At 48.1% G+C, this 24551-nt stretch overlaps 1 protein-coding gene across 4 annotated transcripts in view; it reads right to left on the reverse strand.

The window, feature by feature from the left end:
• Nucleotides 1-24551, reverse strand: part of Apba2 (amyloid beta precursor protein binding family A member 2) — a 232879-nt gene that overhangs the window by 113986 nt on the left and 94342 nt on the right. For 3 of the 4 annotated variants that reach the window (XM_028872838.2, XM_028872834.2, XM_028872835.2), the window contains exon 3: nucleotides 3791-3844. The gene's annotated coding sequence lies outside the window, so the exon portion shown is untranslated. The remainder of the gene's footprint in view (nucleotides 1-3790; nucleotides 3845-24551) is intronic. The other variant, XM_028872837.2, reaches the window with a different exon arrangement.

Here is a 24551-nt window from a genome sequence, read left to right on the forward strand (position 1 = left end):
TCTTCTATTCCATGGACATACACTCATGTAAGCTATAATATGCAATCTCACCTTACCTTTTCCTACATAACCCATCAGTTGTCCTGCATGTCATGGTTTAAATATGAAACATCTCCCACTAGTTTGTGCGTTGAATGCTTGGCCTGTAGGTAGAGTCACTATTCCTTAAAGTGGTAGACACTTTAGGAGTTTGGGGTCTATCGAATGTTACTAAGGATAGGTCTCTGAAGGCTAAACTAATGCTTCTGGTACTTTCTCCACTCCATGAACACCGTAACATGAACTGGACTTGCAGGGCCTCCCTCACCTCTCCAGATCTGCCATGCCCTCCCCCACCTCCCCACCACAATGGACAGAAACCTCTGAAACCATGAGGCTGAATGAATTCTCCCTCCTTTAAGTTGCTTTTATCTTAGGTATTGCGGTGGATGAGAATGGTCCTCACAGACTCCTATGTTTGAACACTTGATCCACAGTTGGTGGAACTGTTTGGGGAAGATTAGGAAGTAAGACTTTGTTGGAGGAGGTGTGTCACTGGGAGTGGGCCTTGAAGTTTCCAAAGCCCACTTCATTCCTAATTACCTCTCTCTGCCTCATGCCTGTGATCAAGGGTGAACTCTCAGCTGTTCCTTCCTCACCCAGTCACCATAAATTCTAACCCTCTGAAACTGCCATCCAAATTAAATGCTCTCCTTTACAAGTTGCCTTGGTCATGGTATTTTATCATATGGACAGAGAAGTAGCTAAGACAGGTATCTCACCATAACAATAGAAAAAACACCCGGTGGAATCATTTCCTCTGGGACCATAACATAGCTCTATCCTGTCCCAGGTTCCTACACACACGAAGTCTTAACATAGAGTCATTTTGTGTGTCTCCTGTGCCTCTGTCTCTCTCCACACAAATACCACAGCCTCAATCATGGCAGCATCCCATCAGGAATGCACAGCCCAAGCCCAATACCATCTCTTCTCTTAGTGTTCTGGCCCTGTGTTTGGGGGTTGTTGTTGTTTTCAAACACAGTTGGCAAGGTTTCACACAGCATTGACACATGTCTATGCTGGGGCAGCAGCAGTTACACCAGCCAGGCATCTTCATGATTTCAACAACACCTCGTCTGCGCTGAGCCCTCCATGATTTACGTACAGTTTACCCACTTCTCAGTGATCCTTCAGGGTAACTGCTGAGTTCATGATCTTAGTCTCCATGCATTCTATAAATATGCATATTCAAAATAATGAGGATTACAAATTGACTATTGCGGGGGTGGGGGACAGAAAAGGATCTCAAACTTTTACGGCCAGCTGAAGCACATTTATAAGGTTATTCTACTATAAGACACCAGGCACACCATGGGCATTAGTATTCTGAGATTATAAAATGGCTCCATTTGCAGCAGGAAAAGATATAAAGCCAGACTTCTGCTTCTCTTTGCGGCTCTCCGAGCAGAGATTCATTCTGGCATAATTGACATTTAAAAATATCCATTTCATCACCACTTTTCTTTCTAAGAAGGAATATGCTTTTCTTCAGGGACACTGTAAGGAAGGATGATGAGCACATTCACTTAAATGATGGGTTATCATACTGCTGATAGTAAGAGTGCTTGGGAGGGGCCTTGGCTATTGCAACTGGTACAGATCCTCTATCCGTATATCACAGAAAATGGGACACAGAAAATCCCATCAGGCCTTTTTGTAGGCTCGGAAGGGGAAAAAAAATACCTTGTGTTTTAGAGGTATAAACTGAACCATCCCACGGCTCCAGCTGACTGCAACATACCTGGACTTCATTCTGGAAGACTTTAAGGCACCAGTTTCACAGTGGATAATTCCTGGAGGGTGGGAGGGATGTACTGTTTGCATGACCCAGGCTCCACAGGATTAGAATTTCACTACAATTTATGAGGCTGCATCCTCATTATTAAGGCCACCCTTCACAAGCTGTCCCCATCGCAAGTTACAAACAAAGCCCTGCCCCTTTACAGAACCTGGCCCCTAAATCCTCTATCATTTTCAGAGCTGAGAAAGGCCAGTGCATGTCTTGAAGTTAAGGGTGAAATGTGTGCACAACTCTTAACACAAAATCAAATGATATGGGAAAAGCCCAAGGAGAGCATGGGGTAAATCCACAGTGTATGTAAAAACAGATGACAGAGAATGAATTCAGAAACACTCAGCCAAGACCTGTTAGAAGCCAGAAAAAAGCTCCACCTTGTCCCCTGGAAAAGCTCTGAGTGCTCTACAACTCCTAACTGTTTAGGAATATGCCACAGCCGAAAGTCACCACACAATCTAACCACGACATTTGTGACAAGAACACGCCCAGTGTGCTACACAGGAATTCCTGCCTGTGCACAGCACCAGCTGCCTGAGTAGCCCCTCAGACACAAGTAGATGCTGGAAGTGAATAGTCACCTTGCTTTACAAACAACAACAACAATAAACCCTCACTGTTTATGACCCTTGGACCTCTGCTACCCAGAGCAAGGCAAAGCGGTGCTTCTGAGGGTAGCCTTGACCTCCAGAATCCCACCCTTTGTCTGGTTAGTCTTCTCTTCATCTTCAGAACTGCCACACAGCTCCCGCTGGTAGGACATGCAATGTTTCCCTCTCCTTCTGAACACCACAAGCCATCACCTCCCTCTGAGTGATGTTGCATGGTTACTGCATCCTAGTACAGCTGTTGTTCCTCCTCATGAGTCCAGGGGGAGTCATAGAGCTGAGCAGAGGCTCTGAGGGCTCTGGGTCAGGACACAGAGACAGTGTATTGCTCAGCTTCCTGACCTTAATAACCCTCACCTCTGCTCCCTGCTCTCCAAACACACCCCAGGTTCCCCACAACCAGGCCAGTTGGTGCAGCTCTGGCCCAGGAAGATAAGCCAGTTCCCTTGCTACCCAGAATTCCTCCTCCACCTTCCTCTTTGCAAACACATGGCTAGCCTCAAGCTCCGTCTTGCAGGTCCTGCAGGGCAAGCACAGGCAGATGGCAACCTGGAACCACCTGGCTAAAGAGTCCTCTTTCCGATCTAAATTAGCTGTCTTGTGCTTGGCTTCCTAGAATTTCACAATGGCTGACTTCTCAAAGCAGACTGCAGATCGGCTAACTCTTATCCAAATTGCTCGGGACTAGAATTGCTTATGATTTCCGAGTGTTTAGACATGGGAATGTTCAACAGACTTTTGGCTTTGTATGCTATTGCTGTTATATTTTTGTCTTGTTTAGGGGTTTTGCTTTTATTGTTTATTTGTTTGCAATGTTAGAGATTGACCCCGGGACTTTGCACATTCATGTTCAAAAAGCTAACTTGATTCAACCACATTTGGGATGTCTAATTTTCAGACTGAGGACACTGGAGCTATAGCAGTCATCTGTGTTGGATACTGACAGGTCAGCTGCTAATCTCAACCTTTAATACATAGGACTCTCTGGGAGAACCAGAGTTCAGAGGAACACCAGTCTGAGAGAGAAAGGACCAATAGGGTTTGTGCATATCGCTACTGTCATGGGGTGGTGGACAAGGACTAGTTCCAGGCAAAGTAAATGATCAACGGTGAGCTCAGGGTCTGTCCACGCCTTTGCAGTCAAGTCAAACACCAGCTTCAAAGGTCTGTGCTCAGGAGCACTGAACTCTACCCATGCATTTCCCTGGAAATGGGCATGGCACTGGTCCATCTGCTATGGTGGAGCATCCCTCTGCCAAGGCAATCCCAGTTTCCATGTGACGGAAGCAAGAAGTAATTCCAAGCAAGACCACTTCTCCATGCAAGACCGCCTCAGATTTCTTACCAAAAACGAGTGCCTTGATAATGTCCTGAAAACCCTCCTGGTGATCCAGTCTTCCTGGAATAAAGCAGAAGGAACAGAAAAAAATGACTTAGTTCCAGAAATGACAATGATGCTAATATAGGGCTCTTCCACACGCACAAATTTAAATGAGAGACTTTGAATCACCTGCAAAAGTGAATGAATAGGATGATAGAAAATACCCTAAACAAATAATTAAAATGTTTCTTTAGCCGTTTCCTTGCATAATTATTTCCCTAAGAAAAACGTGTTGGGCAAATAATGATGGCTTATGTACCATTCTAGAAGGAGAGACTACCTGCATATTAATGAAGCTCTTCAAAGACCTCATGAATATTCATTTTCCCACAACAAAGCTTGACCCCAGTGGTTGGTGCAGAACCCTTGTTCTGAGACACTTTCAAAGACGGCTGGGGTCCACGCAAGGGTTGAAGACAATGAAGCGAAGCGTTATTAAAGGAAGAGAAAGGACATCACTCACTTTCTCTGTCAAGGGTCTCAGCCCTCCCTCCTGGCCATGGCAGTTCATTAGAGAACCAGAAAGAGGACAGGGCCCTCCATCTCCCTCAAACAGACTGCTTCACAAATGAAAGCGGAGGAGGGAAGTCAACAGACTTGAGAGGTTCAAGACCAGACCTTGGGTTGGATCAGGAAGGAACCAATGTCCTCAGAACTGCCCCTAATCCCCTTCTCCATATGCTACAGCTAAAGCAGGATGAAATTATGAAGGATTTTCTGTTTCTTTTCGTTTTGTGTATGTATGGTGTTGTGTGTATCTGTGTGTCTGTATGTCTCTGTGTATGTGTCTCTGCATATGTATGTCTATATGGGTGTGTCTGTATGTGGGGGGGGGCATTTACCCACCACCCCCACAGTTCCCCAGAGTTTTCTTGAGTGCAATCAGCAGGAAATATTAGATAGAAGGATTTATAGCAGAGAATCTTGCGGAGATAAACAGATAGAAAATAAAGGATAGCCTCGAGAGGGCCTGGAACCTATTCCAACGGGCCCGACTGTCTCTGGTCCAGGGTTTTTATAGAGACGCCAAGGGGTGGAGCAAAAGACCTCCTCCCCCAGCACAGCCAAGTGCAGACCATCTCAGACACCTGCACTCAGGCCCGTGGTCCTGATCATCCTCTATTCGGACCTGCTGGGTAAAGCCACGAGGAACCCAAGAACGGGCTCCCACATGTGTGTATGCATTTGTGCATGCATGTGAAGGCCAAAAGCCAACATCAAGCATGTTCTTCAGTTACTCTTCTTATTTTTAAGACAGTCTCTCTGATCTCTGAGCTCACTAACTAGCTAGACTGGCTAACCAGTAACCTCAGATACCGTCCTGGTCTCTGTTCTCCCAGAACTGAGGTTACAGGCACAGGCCATTGCACCCAGATTTTTACTTGGGTGCCCAAGGGTCCAAACCCATGCTTGCAGGGCAAACACATCACTCATTGAGCCATATCCTCAGCCCCTCTGCTCCCTTTTAAAAAGCCTCGTCCTGAGGTCTTCCAAGACAGAAGGCCCAGGGCAGAGGCTTCACAGGCAGCCACACAGGATGGGCAAGTCACCTTCGACCTGCTGTGGTGCCTGAGGTCATGGCGTGGGGCAGGGGAGTTTCATTCACTAGGGAGGAAGAAATGGGTCTTGCTCCTAGCACAGGTTGCTGATGGCTTCTGCTCCGGAACAAAGGCCTGATCTGGACTTACATTATCACATGTACACCAAGGCCAGATGGTGACTCTCAGTTCTCAGACATCCTTAGCAGCAGACTCTCCCCGTGTTGGAGAAGTTCATCTGCCCCCACATGGCCCATGCAAATGCCTCAGGTCCAGGGAGAGATAACAAGAATCCTCCAGAAGACTGTTAAGGGATCTGTAGACCCTTAGCCTCTGTGCCTTCCCCAGAATGGCAGGTGCTGGGATTCACACAGCTGCAGGTCCTTCCCAAAGGTCTGGTGCACACGCAGCATGTGAGTGCCTTCCAGATTCTGTCTCTCAGAAGAGGCCTCCTTATCACACCCAAGTGAGCACCCCCGAGGAGGCATTTCAACCACACACTCACTTCCCAAGTGCAGTCAGTATGGGCTGCTTGCTTCCTATGTGGGCATCAGCAAAAGTGTGCAGCAGCGGCGTGAGGGTGGAGACAACGGCCATCGAGGCCCGAGAGATCGATGAGTTGGCAAAGTGTTTAAGGACGGCATGAGTGAGGATCCAAGTCCCATCTCCAGAGCCACATTAAAAAACAAACAAATAAACAAGAAAAAAAAAAAAAACCAGAACTGTGGTTTGCACTTGTAATCCCAGCACTGGGAGGTGGAGCTAAACACATCCCTGGAACTCACTGGTCTGCTCCAGGCCAATGAGAGACGCTTCTCAAAAAGCATGGTGGGGGGCACTTATGGAATGACACTCAAGCTTCACTCCTGACACACACACACACACACACACACACACACACACACACACACACTCACAACCAGTGGGGAGGTAGCAAGAGAGAGAATAGAATGTATACATATTAATCAGCACATAAGGAAAATAAGGTGAAAGAAAAAAAGCTGCTAGAAAGGCATTTGGGAAGGTGAAACCCAACAGATCCCCAGAATAACCCTGGAGCCACGCACCCATCAAATATTCCCTGTTACACAGCACAAGCTTGCCACCCTGGAACCTTCAAAATCAACTGATTATGGAGTTGGCGTATAGAATACACGTTACAGCTCCCTGGATAAGGCACTTCACTCGCACACCAGGAAATGGTGCCCCTGCTCCTCAATTGGTTAAGGAGGTGGCTCTATGGCCCCAAACTAGTCACCCAGTGCTGAGGTCTGAATTCAGCTTGTCCTCTCCAAGACTAGTGTCGGAGTCTAGTTTCCGCTGTGACATATTTAGAGATGGAAATGTATTCTGACCATGGTGTCTGGGGATGGGTGGAGGGGTTGGAGGAGATCATCAGGCTAGGACCTGCCACCTTGAGCTCCCACAACTCCCCTGGTGGTCTTACCAGAAGAGGGAGGGACATCTGAACACACAAGGACCCTTGCTCTCTTGTTCACCACTTGAGGCCACGCCTGCACCACCTGGGGCTGCTGCGAGCAGGTTAGCCATCCCAGGATGCAGCTCTAGACTCTGGACCTCCCGAACCAAGAGCCAAATGAATCTTCTTTTCCCCAAAGTACTCATCTTTGGTGTCTGTTAGCATAATAGAAAATGGTAGTACAGTGGAGAGAAAGAGAGAGCGCCTCCATCTTCCCCAGGAAGACTGGCTAGGAAGCTAGCCTCCACAGCCCACCATACAGGCTACCCTCCACCCCAGAAGCATGTGTCTCATCTCCTGTTCTGGACCATCTGGCATCATCACAGTTCCCTGTGGGCCTGTGGAGGATCTATGCGCATTGGATCTAGTCTCTCCTGCCTCTGACCAGAGGTACCCAGGAGAAGCCCTGAACCTGTCCAGGGACTCCCTTCCCTGCCCAGGGAGAACCACCCCTGCCTTCTTCCCTGGAGAGCCTCTCTCTACAGCGCTCCCTCTCCTGTGAAGCCCAGGAGAAGGACAGAGTCTCGTTCATCTGGAGCAACGCTCCCCCACCTGCTCCACATAGAGTCCCTAAGAAAGCACAAAATCCTCCAGCTTGGAAACGGTGGTGTGTGTTATACCTTACACAAATACTTCTCCGTGCGAGGAAACGGGCCCACAGCTGAACTCAATTTAGAACGAGGCTTCAAGTGTCTATTTATAGGCTCCACGCAGGCATCCCTGGTGGCGGTGGAGCCAGGGCTCCTGTCCACTGCCATGCAACTCATTTGCATTCTTTTTATGTTTATCTCCCCCAATTTCCCAGCAGCCTTTCAACTCAAAGGCAAGGTCACCTACCACCACGTGGACCCAGCACCACCACCAGTTTCTCCTGCCCTCTCCAGGACCTTCCTGAGACCAGGAGAAGGCCCTGGAAGGCCAGAAGGGTCAGTGACTCTCTCTCTAGTTAACTGGGTCACCGGGAAATTCCAGCTCCTGCCAGTGGCTTAAGAGGACACAAGGAAGCAGTGTGTCTGCTGCGGTTCCTGGGGCTTCTCTTCACATCTGGGGTGTCCAGCCATTCCTACCACCCCCAAACACGCTTTTCTCTCCCTTCTTGCTCCCCAGGAGTCTGGCATGGTTGGCCTCCTTGGCCATTTGTGATCAGACAGTGCCTGCTTCCCATCCTTCCACCCCACAGCCATCATCAGAACAATTTTCTAGTCTTCTGCAACCTTCAGGCTGGAAATTAAGTCTGCAGGAGTCTCCCCACAGGGCTAAGACACTTTGCACTCAAGGAGATCTATCTACTCATAGGTTTTAGTTTTTGGATAGAGGTGGCCGATGGTTGACCTTGCAGCTCGACCAGAAAGACATGTAAATTCAAGCCAACGGATTCCTCCATCCCCATACCCATACCTAGAGTAGGATCCTCCAAGTACCCTGCCATAGGAAACACCATAGAATCAGGGTCATTCTGGGCTATTGTCCCTTCTATGGCAGGAATTAGACATAGAGGATACATCCAATGAATAGCTTCCAGCTACCTGACATCATACGTCACTCCTGAGGCCCCATTTCTTACAGGAAATAACTTTTGTGATTTCTGGCATCAGTTTCCAGCACTCAGTAACTTTCTCACAAGACACCACTTCAAATGCCACCATTGGTCCTGCGTTTTTCAACATGCAAGTTTCTGGGAATAAATTAGCATGTGGTCAGACGCAGCCTTTGAAATGCTGTGTTTTCAGGCATTCTGGAAGTAAAAATTCCTTAGAGGGGATGATTCAAAATTTGCTGATTACTTTTGATGGCTTGTGGGACATCCCAGATCATTATGTGTACACACACACACACACACACACACACACACACACACACACACACACACACGTCAACAGAACCTCACTCCCACTCCTGGCAGGGCACAGCTCATTGAATCATCCATCCAAAGCCAAGGTCCCCAGCAAAAGAGCACAGGCATGCACAGGCGTGGCACATGCACGACAGAGGCATCCTTGAAAGCATTTTCTTAAGAAATTCAAGGCAAACCATTACAGGTTCATAAAGTCCGGACTGGAAGGAATGAGGAACCAGGAAGATGGAGAAGTGAACACATCCAACTCACCGGGTAGAGTTGACAACTCTGATCCTACCCAGGCACACTGGTATTGCCATTAGAGAGGCAGAGGACAGGCTGAGCTGTCTCTAATATCCTGCTGACCACAGAGCTATGTATTAACTTCTTTGTACTAACTGGAAAACTCAACATTGTAAGGGACTGGATACCAGACACACAGACTGGGGATGTCTGAAACTCTGTGCTTGGGATGGAGACTGAGCACATATGAAGAGGGACAATAACCATGCAGACATCTGTGAACAGGACCCTGGCCACACACTGCAGAGGCCCTGGGATGGCTCAAGGCGTCCTTGCCAGAAGGACTGGTCTAGGTCCAGAAGCATCAAAGACAGAGGCTTCCTCCTGCACCCTCACACCTCCTACCCTGGCACCCACAGGACTGTTGGTTGGGTAACTTGCTTGCCCTGGGGATGCCTCACTGACAGAAGCAGGCACTGGACAGGTAGGTTACAGAACAGACAGTCTTTCTAAGGCCTGGAACTCAAGACCCCATCCAAACTGCCCTGAGAAGAATGCAACAAGATGACTCATATCCCCACAGATGGGGCTGGACTCACACACCACTCAGGATGGAACTTCTCAGAAGAGGGAAATGGGGGTTCCCGGACCATGGGCATATGTGGTAGGACTAAGGGTGTGGGTCTGTCACTTATTGGTGTGACACACAAAGACAGTGCTCAGGTGGACAGGGCAAGTATCTTCCAGGGGAAAGACAGAAAGTGGCCCAGAGGCACAGCTCCAAGAGCTGATCATAGCAGTGTTTCTGTGAGCAAAGAGAGACTGAGCTCAAAAAGGGTCCTGGATCCTCAGGGAAGGAGAGGCAAAACAGCAAAAGCCCAGGTACTGTTTATAAATAAGATGTTCAAATCCTGAATCACCGAGTCCCTACGCCGACTGCCAAATAAAATCTTCAATGCTAATAACTCTATTTATAAAGATGAGAGTGTGTTATTTTCCTCCTGTGCAAGCTGCATCTTCAGAATAAAAAGCTCAAATCTCAAGACTCTTATTTGTGCAAATGTTTTGGGAACAAGCTGGATTTAAAGTGAGTCTTTGATGATCTCAAAGTTTCGAAAACAACTGCTTGTTACAGCAGGTGCTTCTGACTGTGCTATCGAAAAGACTTAAAAAGCATGTGCAAACTATCGTCACAAACACGGTGACAAAGCCCCAGCCTTGGAAAGATTTTCAAGTCTGGAGGGGACGGGCCACGTCAATGTCAATGAGTGGCATCAAGCTACCAGTCTCTCACTTCCTGCTCCAGATCTGAAAGCAGAGACTAGGTGGGAGAGGTCTTCACTAGTTCACACAAGTTCTTTCAAGCGCGACTATTGCCTCTAGAGGAATCCCTGGCAGCCACCCTAAAGGAAGAGTTGGGGGTACAGACGTGAACTGTTTCAATCAGTTCGATACTCAGACACTTGTTCTCAGACCACCAGCCTTTCTGGCTCAGAAATGCGCCAACAAGGCAGCACTCGAGACCTTACTCTATGGCTTGCCCCTGTTTGCTTCTGCAGAGAATACTCCAAGGCGCTCTCAAATACAGTCACATGGCACATAATGACATCTGGTCAGTATGGCACCACATTAATGACAATAGACAGAGATTATACATTAGATGGTATCACAGAATCCGTGTGATGTATTACAGCACATCAATGACAGTGTCCAGAGATCATATGCCCAAGGACGTCACAGTTCCTTGCTGTAGACAGTATCTGCACAACAACAATACTTCTCAGAACATGTCCTGAGCAAGGCATGACTGCAAAGCCTAGCTATATATTAACAGGTCTTCTGGAACTAGAGATTGCCTGCCTCCACTGTACATTACTCTTCCACTGCCCATATGCATCCCATGCCATCATGGGGACAGAGCACAGTTCCCTTGCCCTTCTTGGCTGGGCTGACCACTCTATAATCTCTGACATATTTTTCCAATGATTCTCCACATTAAACTCATCCTGCTTTCTGGAGTCTCACCAGAGGACAGTGCAATACTGAGGTATTAAAAACTGGCCCTGGGATGCCGAGACTGTGGATGTCACAGACCAACAGCAATACCAGTGGGAGGCCAGGATGAAAGGGAAGGGACAGCTTGCTGGCACATCAGCACAGCTGCAGCCAACCTCAAGGTGCCCAGGACCAGTGAGGGCTCCCCAGCCTCCCCAGCCGCCTCTGCTGGCTGCCCTTCTCACTGTCATTTTCTCCAAAGCAAATGAAGCTTCTATTTTTGCTGTGAGGAGCCTGATGCCTTCCCATTCCCAGGCATCCCCTGGAGGGAGGCTAGGATTTCGGGTTTTTTTATTTAGGCAGCTTGGGGATTGAAGGGAGGGCTGTGCAGAAGGCTGAGAGCCAAGTACAGCAGCACCTGCTGATCCATCAAAGGAGGGCACAGGACTCACCTGGGCTGTGGGAAGGGTGGCAATGCCTGTGAACAGGCTCCCATATGACCTTGCAGGATACGGCTAGATGAATGCTATGGCTCAACTGTGTCCCCCACAGGTTACCCATTGGAGCTCTAAGCCAAAGGCAAGTGATGAACAGCAGGACCTTTCAAAGGTATTTAGATTAGGAGGCCTCTATCCTCATGAATGCATTAGTGTGGATATCAATGGAGAGGTTTAATTGTCCCAGGGGTGGGTTTCTGATGGAAGATGAGCTTGGCCACCTTTCTTTCCCCTCCCTCTGTCTCCTTCTCTGCCTTTTCCTTTCATCTTCTGCCATGGATGATACAACTCTTACTAGATGCGAGTGCCTTCATATGGCCTTTCCCAGATCACATAACTGTAAGCCACAGAAATCCAACCTGCAGTGGTCTGTGATAGCAGCAGCAAAAGGACCAAAATCGCTGCTTCACAGACACGGACCTCTCACCCATCCCAGCCCACTCACATAGGAGGAAACCCAGGCATGTGTAGGTTGATTAGCTTAGCCAAGGCCACAGAGGAAGTGCCACACCTAGGATTTAATCCTGGCAGGATGGCCCTCAAGTCCACACTCTTGCCTTTATGTCACATTGAGAGGGATAAAAGGGAAAACACATCTGCAATACATAAATCAAACAGTGGATCAGACTGACCACAAGAAAAGACGACATGAGGCGAAGAGTAGATCCAGTCAACCCCAAAGAACAAGTAGATACAATTAAGTATAAATACATAAACATAAATACGTGAAAGATGTTCCATCTCTGTGGCAGGCAGGGAATGGAAATCAAGGCCTCATGTGGTGTCTTGGTTATTTTTCTATTGCTGTGCAAACGCCACCTTCATAAATAAGGCCATTGGTAGAAGAAAGAGTTTATTGAGGTTTACAGTATCAGAGGGTGAGTCCATGACCATCATGGCCAGGAGCATGGCAGCAGGATGATTGATAGGCATGGTGCTGGAGCAGGAGCTGAGAGCTTACTTCTTGATCTGCAAGCAGGAGGCCAGAGTGTGTGTGAGTCAGGCCTAGTGTGGACTTTTGAGACCCCAAAGCCCACCCCTATTGACACACCTTCTCTAACAAGGCCACACCTCCTACCCCTTCCCAAATAGTTTCAGTAAACTACGGGCCAAGCATTCAAATATATGAGCTATGGGGACCATTCTATTCAAACCACCACAGGTATGGAATACATTTCGACTAACAAATACTAAAAACATCTGAAATGCTGAGTGTTGTCAAGGAAAGGGCAAAGAGGAGACTCACCGATGGGAACTCTCCTTACCACACCCACCCACCCACTCTGGAAAGCAAGCCGGCTACTTCTAGTAAAATTTAAGATTCATATCCTCAATCCCACAGCAATTCCTTGTTAAAACACGCCTCACAAATCTGGCTCATGTTCACAAAGATACACACATAAATATCCATGACAGCCTTGTTTGTAACAGCCAGAAACTGGAAAGCAGCTGAACATCCATCAATGGAAGCCGACAAGCAGCACCACGCGTCACTGACATGGCAAGCTCCAGCTACAACTCCTGTGGGGGAGAGTCCCCCAGCAAAAGGTTAGGCGAAGAAGGCAATGACAGATAAAAAACAAATGCTGTGACCTGATGTCATTGACAAAGTGCCTGCAGACAGCCTGTAAAATAACAGGTAAAGGCATATTTGCAAACGCAGTATGTTACAGAAAAGCAACAAATGGAAGCAGTTGACTGCTCTCTGCAAGAGACAGGGAGACGCCAACAGAGAGATGCCCCGCACCGGTCTCTCTGCTGCTTTAAATGTGCACATACAGTTTTGGATAAACCCTTCAAAAGTGGGCCCAGTCCCCTTTCCCTAGGCGACTGAACACAGGTCTTGTTCCTAGCACAGAGCAGAAAGCAGATGTGACAGTGAGACCAGGAAGACAAGGCACTGATGCTTCCTATGGACCCAGCCACTGTGGTATAAATCTAGATCCATCCCCAAATCCCACCATCAAGCTACTGAAGATGTTCCAGTGTAGATCTCTACTGAGAATATAAATCAGAATCTTGGGCTGGCAAGACGGCTCAGCAGGTAAAGTCACCTGCCACCCAATCCTACATTGTGAGTTCAATCCCTGGGACCTACAGTATTAAGAGAAAACTGATTCCTAAACATTTTTTTCCAGCCTCCAAATATGTGCTGTGGCATGAGCATGCAAACACACACACACACACACACGCACACACACACACACACACACACACACACACACGCACGCACACACGCACACGCACACGCACAAGCACAAGCACACACACGGTGCACCATCCAGTGTGCCATCCAAATTTGATCTTGATTCAAACAGCCCCCTTTCTTACCACCGTCTAACGACAGGCACGATAGCATGACTAATAAATTCCAAGCTCGATTCCCTTCTGGCAGAACACTTAGGCCGAAGTGACAAGAGTTTAATCCAGGCTTTTCCTGTTCTCTTTTGACCTTGATCTGTCGGGAAATGGCATTGTGCTTTCCGTTTCTCATCACTCATCACCCTCTAGCTGGACCAAGGGAGGAGACATGAGAAATGCGAGCATGAAGAAAAGTGTGCTCATCCTCGGCACGTGCTCTTATGCCAGCACCTCAGGGGGACAGACCTTCACTAGGCTGTGACCAGCCCAGACCCTGCTTCTGCCTCCTCTCCCCCTGGGGTGCCTGCTGCCCCAAGCCTCCCAGCCATTGCCACCCCCAGACTCAGGTCTTCTAGATCTTGAAGGGGTGTGATGACAGATGACCTTGCCCTACAGTGTTTGGGACCAAAGTCATACTGTCCTACATCCCAAGCAGATCTGTTTCTCCCACAGAGACAGCTGGAGGCAGGGAAACCTACCTCTGCTACCAAGCTATGGCTGCTCCTGGGCTCTGATCTTCACTGGAAATGGGACCCTGGAGTCCCCCAAGCCCTTCTCTGGCTTTTGGGATAATAACGTTCCTTGAGAGAATTCAGATCCCAGAGGCCACCTGGGGCCTGAGGTTGGTGCCAGCAGGAGACTGGGGCTCTGTGACTGTAGCAGTCAGTATGAGTCACTGTGACAGAGCATGGAGGAAAGGCGAGCCTTGTCTCAGTTTCGGGTGCTTCAGGACTTCCTTTGTGTCCTGACTGTGGAGCAGCAGTCACAGCCAGAGGGCGCCACACAGGGAGCCGTGAGACTCAAGGGGGAAGAAAGCAAAGGCATGTCCCACCAGCCTAACTTCCTCCCTGCCTCCAGAAGGTTCTTCCTCTTCCCCATAGTTTCATAGCCTGGGGACCAAGTTTTTGATGCATATATTTTTGTTGTTTTGTTTTGTTTTTGTTTTTTGTTTGTTTGCTTTTTGGAGGCGTTCTACATAGAAATTACACTAGGGATCATAGTCAGGAACAGTCTCAGCGGTTAAGTGGGGTAGGGGGTCTCATGCCACAGGCTTGTTATGTGGCTTAAACAAAGTCTGTGGAAAACACGTATCTTGTTTTAAGGTCATCAGAGTCATACAACCTGGAGCTACCGCCACAGTGATGCTTGTCACCGTCTCCACTATGTGCCCCACCAAGCCACCCTGTGCCCAGCCTGGCATCTGTAGTACCAAGCACCATGCCTAGGCTAGCCTACCCCTTTGCAACTTAGCCCCTACAGTAGTCGATTTCGTCAGCTGCCCATGCCTCACACCAAGTTGGAGAGTCTGAGCACTCTCTAGAATACATTAAAGGAGGACGTCAGCAGAGGAGACCACATTCCTGAGGTAGCCCGGGTTTTCTAGCATGGCTAATCCCAGGAGTGGGGACCACAGGGTGGCCTCAGTGCTTTGGATCAGAAGGTCCTGTGAATCGCCTCCTAACCCCCTTCCCACATGTGCTCTAGACCCACACACACCCCAGACATGGGCCTCCCAGTGATCTGGCCCAGGGCCCTAGAACTTGTCTTTCACACACAGGCTGCAGGAGCTCAGCTGATAGCAGAGCTGATGTGTTTGTTACTTCTGAATTGCTGACCAAAAAAACCTATGTAAACAACAGAAGAGAGTCGGTAGCTGGCTGGCTGGCTCTATAACTTTGGCTGGAGCCTAAGACACACAGTAAGGCTGCAGACACAAGTGAGGGAGAAGGCCATCACCTCGTGGAGGAGGTGAAGAGGGAAGAGAGGATGCCTGTGTTCCAGGTGCCTTCTCTCCGGAGATCTTCCGCCCACCTTCACCCCAGCACCCATAATTCAGGAGCATCTTCCTCATTATTGCGTTCCCACTGGCAACACCCTCACAGACCCACCCAGAGGTGTGTGACACCGATCTCCAGGTACTTTAATGCAATCAAGTTGACAATCAAGATCGATCATCACAGGCCAGGTGGCCCACCCAGAGAGTGACAAGGTGATGACCTTGCTCACATCCTGTACTCTTGGAATGTCTATATCCCACACAACCTTGGAGAAAAAAAAATCACTACTGAGTTTGAGGTTGTTTTTTTTTTTTAATATGCTAAGAGACTCTAGAAAACAATGTACTGGAAAATTAAAGACATGGGAAAACTGCTATTCGTGGCCCCAAACTTCAAACTCACGTTAGACAGGACTCAGGTGGTATACTATATCACCACGGAAACCAATTACTCAACTGCTCTAATGTGGACTGAAGGAAAGCAGCTCTCCTGGAATCCCCCAGGCCAACAGCACCAGATTGGGAATGCTGACACATTTAGCTTCAAGAAATGAACAGCGACTGGGTTCTCAGTCTCTCCGGTGGGATGGAACCATTGTTGGACTACCCAGAGAGTATTGTGTAAACCACTCTAAGAACCCTCTTTTGATATATGCCCATCCTACTGGTTCTCTTCTTCCCTACTGCAGACGGACACCCAGTGCACAGCTTCCACCTGTGTGAATGGAGTCTTGTGTCACACTTTTCATTGTTACAAAGCGGTGACAGCAACCTAGGGTCATTGCCAAGGGAGGCCCATTGTCAAAGCTCAATTTGGCTTCCAGAGCAGGCTGACACCAGCTCTGTGGGCAGCCATCTGCCAGGCTCCTGCGAGCTTAGGTGGGATGGATGCTTAGCCCATCACCAGGTATCTCTGCGTTTGTCAGGGGTCTCCAGGACCTCTATGTTAGTTCTCCCTTGCATGGTGATTGTTGTTCTGGTTTCTTTGTATCTGTCTTCATCAATTCTCTGTCCAGTGATTAAGTTTTAGAAGGACATGACTACTTTGAGGACTTTAGATATTTCTTCCACTGCAAAAATAGAAATATAGACAGGAATATATGCCTCAGAACATAGGAAAATATATGAACCAACTCTAGGATGAAGTTGACGCAGTAGAAGTGCGAGCAAAGAGAAACAGGACCATGATTACAAGGTCAAGCCATAGATCAAATTTTGCCTGAAACCAACTGGATTTCTCAATTATGTGAGGGGGAAAAAAAAGATTCCTGTTGCTGCGAAATGTGGTTTTGTTACTTGCATGAAGCATGTTAGTGGATGAGGAACCATCTCAGAGAGACAGCATGACCTGGTCATCCAAAAAGCAGGAGTTCAAGATGAATTGGAGTCCACAAAGTCCCGACACTCATATCAAAATATTGGGCCACACAGTTTAAAACAAACACAAAATTCCTTATTACCTTGGAGGCGGGTGCACTTTTCCAGTCTTACACAGCAGAAATTACCAGAAATTAAACTCAGTCGGAACTCTCATACTGCCCTGAACCTAATGGTCAACAGCAAATCTACTAAGTACTTTGGCTACATGGAGCGGTTGCCATCTCTAAAAGACAGCTTTGACCCTCGCTCACCCGCTTGTGCTCATGGGAAATCTTAAGGCAGCCTTCAGATATAAATTTTCTTTTAATCAGCAGAACAAATAAACACTGTTCTGCTGATCAGCTGGCTCTGGCTGTGTGGGCTTGATCCCTCACCTTAGCCCCATTCAATAATGGACGCAAAGACCCAAAGAACAATCAAATCTCTGACCTCCTCTGCCCATCCCACTCAGGGCCTGAGCACCTGAGGTCCCAGAAGCCAGTGAGTTGCTGACAGTCACAGGCCAAGTCAAACTGACCATGTCAGAAGGCTCCAGACAGATCTCCCCACTCCGTCTCCCTGCCTGCCGTGAGGCCACATGTGCCCCCAGCCATCTGCTAATAATGCAGGCAGGCGGCCATTGGTGCCTTCAGAGAGGGACTCCAGAGGGACGGGAGAGTGTGTGTGTGAGATTCCTGCCAAGTATGGACAACCACGCCAGATACAGCAACAGGCTGGCACAGACGGGGAGGGTTTGAAATAAAAGCGGGACCCTACCCAAAAAGAGGCCCCTAGTTCCTGTGCCACACCCCGCCCAAGAGAAACCACACTCTCTTGAAACTGGCTGGAATGCTCTACACCTGAGAGGTCACCGGTCCCTGACTGAGGTGGGCAGTGGGTACCTTTGATGGGCAAATCAAAAGGCTTCGAAAGGACCATACTCTTGACCTCTGAAAACACAAAGTCCCAAAGGAGACTAAATGACCTTCTCCCAGTGTGACAAGAGCCCAGGAGAGCCACCAACACCAATGAAGAAGAGTGGGGACACAGGAGAACAGCCAGGGGAGACCTAGGAGGTAGGGCAGCGGGGGCCACAGCATCACTGGAGAGCAAAGACTGTGGAGAACCAAGAGGGGGAGGGCTGGGCAGCAGGAGGGGTACCAGAGGCCCAGCCTGCAGTGGGCCCTGGGTAGGATAGCAGGGAGGGATAGAAGGGCTGGCCAATGTGTACCCCGGAAAGTGCTTGCTTAGAGCCTGGCTAGCCTCAAGTACCCTTGGGAGGTGGCAGGTGGCGGTGACAGCGAGACTCGGGCTATGCTGACACTGCAGAGAGCCCAGGGCTTCAGACCCAGAGGATTTTAAAATCTGTGTCCCCGGACCTGCTGTACAGAGGCCTTTGGCTAATCAAATGCTTTCAGGACCATTAAGCAACTCCGGCTGCTCAAGATCCCTAATGGGTTTGGAAAAATACAGCCCGACTTCTGCCACTAGCCAAGTCCCTTCACCTGTCGGCCGAACTACACGCTGTGCAGAGAGGAGCTAGTGCCCACCCACCCGCGGCCCTGAGGGAGCACGGCGTGAGTGCTCCATTCTGCAGGATGCAGCTGCTGACCCACCATGGAAGGACATTCACCCTGCACCAGTGCACAGACAAGCATCCTCACAGTTGGATCTGCCGCAGCTCACAAGCTACCAACAGTTTTTCTAAGGAAGATGGGAAATGAACCTCCTCCATGGCTCCCTTGGGTGCCCTCCAAACAAGCTACAGGCCTGACAGCTGGACACCACAGAACTCTTTGTTCTTCCTTGTGCCTTTCCACAAAAAACAGTGTGCCACAACCCGCCCGAGGGCAGCCAGCAGCAGCAGCAGCAGCAGCAGCTACCTGCGGCCTTCATGCTCACCGCTTGGGCCAGCATCCTCTTCCCTACCTCCAGAACACCTGAAGTACAGCAAGTCCATATTACAGACACTCAGCCACCTAAGCAAAGATGGCCCGGGCAGCATCCCACTGCAGTGAAGTAACAGGCACTGCTTAAGTCTTCCATGCTGTCACACAGCTAGGGCAAGCAGCCATAGGATATGAACAAATGACCAAGTGATGGGGAGGTGGGACATCAAAACCATCCTTTGAGAAGTGACAGGGGCTTTACCCTTGAACGTGATAGAAGCTGCGAACAGAGGGAGAGAGATGGAGGCTAACCCATCTGACCCAGCACCCAACCACACTTAGAGTAAGCCATCTCCATACCCTGGGGAGATAGACTGCTTTTTTTCCCTTGAGTGCTGGCTTTAGACAATATCTTAGCTCACAGCAACAGAGTCACACACATAGCCCCTAAATAACAGAGCTGGGATTTGACCCAGGCCTACCTGAATCCATAGCCCAGCCTAGTCTCACTGTCTCTAGGCAGAAGACGTGTGGGCAGGTGGGGGGCGGTGAGCGAGTCCAGCTGCCCATCACCAACTCTTTGACAGTCTGCAGGGAAGGCCCTCACTGTGTGCACTGTTCAGTGTTTCCAAGCTGGGAAAGGTGAAAGGTTGCATGCTGGGGCATGCACAAAGCTGTAGCAGGCACACACTGGAGACTGTGCCTCATTTCACTGTGATCCCAGGCTCAGACACTGGAGAGAGGTGACCAGTTGGGTGAAGCTCATCACCCTATCTTGAACAGGCTTTTAATCAGTAAAATATACCCCCTTTCAATGCAGCAGAAGCTGGCCTTGAACACTTGGGCTCTAGGGACACTCCTGTTCTAGCCTCTTGAGTGGCTGGAAGTTGCTCATGATCTGGCCTACCGGGGAGTCTCAAGATAGCCATCCAGGAATGAATCACCTGTCACACACTAATGGCTCCCCAGAGGAGAAGAAATCAAGGTGCTGAGTATGATGGGCCTCATATGTGCCCCACAGTAAAGCCAAAGAGGATGATGAGAGGGTACAGACCACACTCCCAGATAAACACATGCGCCCAAAGCCTAAAGTGAAAAAAGCACATGAGTCCCGTATCTCATAGGAAACACATCACAATGGATATGGTTTAGCACATGAGTGTTAGAAAAGCTATTAATGCCATCAAATAATTTGTCAGGGGAAATGATGAACTCAACTGATGCAGAAACCATTTCATAAAATTGAAACATATGATGCGTTCATAATTAAAGGGAGAAGAGAAAGCCCTCACAAATTAGGACCATGTTGTGATTTGCATATAAAATGTCATGTGTTTGGAAGGCTTGATGTCCAGCCAGTGGCACCACTAAGGGGAGGTTGGCTTGAAAGAAACTGATTTCAGCCATGGGTTAATCCATCCATGAGTTCACAGTTAAATGGATGGGGTACTAGGAGGTGGGACTTGGGGGGTGCGCCTTTGGAAAGGGATTTTTATCCCCGTCCATTTCTCCATCCCTTTGCTTCCTGGCCACCATGAGGTAATTAGCTTGGGGCCACCATCTGCTCCCTACCTTATCTGGGCCTTCTCTGAGCCCAAGGCAATGGAGCCAGTCAACCTTGGACTGGCCTTTGAGAAACTGTGACCCCCCAACTAAACATTTCTTCCCTTTCATTGGTTTGTCTCAGTTCCTTTGCCGCAGGAATGGAAAGCTGGCTGACACAGCCGGCCAAAGAATCTCTTAAGATCATGGCAACTTCTGAGTGTATGTGAGTGCTGGCCCAAGGATAACACCTCACGAAGAATCCGGTCCTTCTTTGAGACAAGTCTCTCACCATGCTGGTGCCAGCGAACCTCAGAGGTGGTCCTCTTCCCAGCCTGCCCAGCGCTAGGCGCACGGCGTGTGCTGCCTCCCTGGGCATCTATACTCCAGCCCTCATGATCACAGGGCAAGCTCTTTACCAATGAAGCCCTCCTTGCAGCCCTTGGAAGGGGACTTCCTCGGTAGAGTGAGGGTCGAAAGTCACGGCATATGCCGAGCTTAACCCTTCCGGGGGGACCACACAGGTCCAGCGACACTGTGTTGTGCCCTCATCCCTAACCAAAGGGAGAAGGAAATAGAGGTTAATAAAGGACACGGGCTGCCATGGGTGGGACATACTCAGCTGTCCTTGTTTGCAGGAGACATGCAATCCAGTAGATTCCACAAACTACCTGACAAGATCGCCGGTCAGAATATGAAAACCCAAACTCAACAACAACCAGCAAAGGTCACTTCTACACAGATATCACTTGTTTAGGAGCAAAGAATAGATGCCTAGGAACTAGTCGGATGCAAGCATGCAAGAGCTTTATAGGAAAATATTTACTACTTTCTTGTGGCACATAAAAGAAGACCCATTAAAGTAAGACCCTGGGCGCCACAGACATGCATTGATCTAGAGTGCTGTTTTCCTAGTGATCCAGAAAGGGGTCAGGGCAGAGTCAGAGTCTGGGTCCCTTGTAGCCCATTGGCAGGGGCAGGGGCTAGCTGAACAGCTCTCTACAGGCTCACCAAGAGGGGGCACTGTCAAAGTGGAAGTTGTGCCAATCTGGGCATCAAAATGGTACCTGGGTTTTAACACACATTTCTCTTCCGTGAGAGATAGGATACATTTTCTTACACTCAAAAAACCATTTGCATTTATTTCTCTGTAAATTACCTGCTGAGATCTCTTGTCTATTTTCTTTTGGGGTTTTGACACCGCCTCCCTCCATGGATTTACTAGCTGTGCTTTAGAGGGCTCTTAACACTTGGCATCATCTGTGTTCTCTGCCTTTGGATGTAACTAGCAAATATTTCCTACGGGTTTATCAGCTGGATTTTCCTTCTGCTTAGGGCATTTGTTCCCTATTTCCCCTAAAGACATCTCTTCTTGTCTTGCTTTTGGATTTTGGATCATAATTCTGCCTGCAGAGACATGTGAGAGGTTTCCCAAGCTTTCTTTTCCTTCTTGTGGTCACCACCTGTCTGGGACCACTGAAACATATGCTGGTGTAAGATGGAAGATGTTGATTAAAATTTATCTTTCTCCAAATCCACTTGTAAAATAGTCTCTCTATTGATTATGTAGGAATTTCACATCATGTGGTAGGGAGCTTTCTTTCAGGGCATAATCTTGAAGTTTCTATATTTTTCTATGCTCTGAAATGTTCTAAGTAGCAATGACATTATCTGGGCTATGCAGAGAGAATAGAATTCCCTTGTAAAAATACATAAGTCTGGAGACTTGGGTTTTGTTTTGTTTGTTTTTTCCAAGTGAAGATTGGTTTATTTAAACTGTGTCTGCTGAGATCGGTCTAGATAAATTGTCCTTTTCTAGCAAAAGTGTCTGTTCTCTCCACGTCCTTCACATTTGCTCCCATGCACAACACTAAGTCACTTCCAATGGTTTTGTTGATGGAGGTCTGTGTTGATGGTTATTCATTTGTATGTTTGCATTCTTATCCCCCCAACGTCAAACACGGGGCCATTCACTGGCTCTCCAGTGATAAGCAATGCTTTGTATTGACTGCGTCTATTCTCTTCTTCTCTCCGTTTTTGCCAGCCTTTTCCCATACTGCAGCTTCAGTTGACGCTGCTGTTTTTCTCTAACGCTCTGAATTAGATGTTTAATGCATCCATTTGTTAACATTATCACTGAGATCATAACTACAACTTTATTCAGATCTTCATAGATTGATACATCTTCATTATCATCGTATTCTGGAAATTATGGAAATTGGTTGTGTATTTTTTCACCCAGGAACATATTGAGGAGAATTTAATCTTGTAGTTTTCCACACTGTAGGCCATTTTTGCTTTTTTACCAAATGATTAATTTTTCCTTTTATTGCATTGTGACTAGAGAATATTGTCTATATCATTTCCATGATAAGGACCTTATTGAGGTTTCCTTTGTAATCTAATACATGTCAGATTTCATAAATGTCTCAGGCAACCTTGAAACATGGTTGTGTTCTCTATTAACATGGTATAAAGTCTGGTATGCTTGGGGCATATCTCCTTGTCCCTTTACATGTCTCAGAGTGGCTGTCACATGGTCGTGGAATCAGCACACGCTAGTGCCTCCCTCTCCTGACTGTGGTTTCCATCTGTGGAGGTGCTGTCCATGTGACACGGAGCACACTCAATCACAGTTACCACATCTTGTCTGCACCGGGCTGTCACCCATTGTCTGTTTAATCTAGCACCTCTGGCTGGGTGTGCCTTGGGTTTCGCTGTTGAAAGCTTTCTTGTCATTCCTGGCCTTCAGCATCACTCCCATTTAGATAGGATTCCTTCCTACGGTGGAGGGTGGATGAACTGGGTGAACAACTTAAGTCTCTGCTTGTGATCGATGAGTTAAATTCACTTAGATTGATTGATTTGAGGTCAGCAATGTAGCTCATTTAATAGAGTGCTGGCCTGGTACACACAAGACCCCAGGTTCAATCCCCAGTACTGCATAAACCAGGCAGAATGGCACACAGGACTGTAATTCCCACACTCTAGTGGTAGAAGTAGAAGGATTAGGAGTTCAAGGCTATCCCAGGCTTTAGCTAGCCTAGGCTAGATGAGACTGTCTCAGATTTAATGATGTGATGGCTTGGTTTGGTTTCATCTCTGTTTATTGTGTTATTTCTTGTGTGTGTGTCTGTGTGTCTATGTGTGTGTGTGTGTGTGTGTGTGTGTGTGTGTGTGTGTGTATGCATGCACATGGAGGCAGGCATAGTTGTATCTTAGTTACTTTTTGACTGCTGTGAAGAGACATTATGACCACAGCAACTTATGAAAGAAAACATTTAATTGGGGGGTTGCTTATAGTTTCAAAAGGTGAGTCCATGACCATCATGGTGGGAAGTGTGGCAGCAGGCAGGCGGACGTGGTGCTAGAGCAGTAGCTGAGACCTTACATCTGATCCACAAGTAGGGAGCAGAAAGAGAGAGAGGGGGCCTGGCGTGGGCTTTTGAAACGCAGTGACATACCTCTGTCAACAAGACCACACTTCCTAATCCTTCCTAAACAGTTCCACCAACTAGGAACCAAGCATTCAAACATATGAGCCAATGGGAACCATTCTTATTCAAATCACCATGCGGTGCATGCATATATGCACTAATGGACACCAGATGTCAACATCAACAACATCAGATGTCTTCTCCTATCACTCTGTATCCTATCTTTTGAGACAGGTTCTCTCACTGGCTAGAGAGCTCCAAGGATCCTCCCGTCTGCACACACCCCAGTACTAGCATTACATGCATATACAGCCATGCCTAGCCTTTACATACTGGAATCCCAATTCAGGTTCTCATGCTTCCACAGCAAGCACTTTATTCTTGAATCTATCTCCACGGCCTTTATTTATGCTATTTGTACAGTATGTCATCTGTGTGTGTGTGTGTGCGCGTGTGCATGCACACGATCTGCACATGCATGCATATGTGTGTATATTCCTCTAATAGTTATTTTTACTATTTTATTAATGTCCTGCTGGTGTAGGCAGACTGGGTTTCATCTGAATGTTTTCATGCACCTTATCATTGTACTGTGCTCACGGTACTCTCTGCCCTCCCTACCCCTCCTCCTCCGATATCTTCAGCCCATCATGGAGTTCTGTGACTACTTCAGAGGGCTTGTGTTGTTTCCATGGCCATGTTTTTACCAATAAGACCTCCTCCTGGATTTGTCAGCTATTGAAGCCATACCCCCGCCGCCTTCAGGGCAC

This window comes from Peromyscus leucopus, chromosome 1 (assembly GCF_004664715.2).
Source record: "Peromyscus leucopus breed LL Stock chromosome 1, UCI_PerLeu_2.1, whole genome shotgun sequence".
Lineage (NCBI taxonomy): Eukaryota > Metazoa > Chordata > Mammalia > Rodentia > Cricetidae > Peromyscus > Peromyscus leucopus.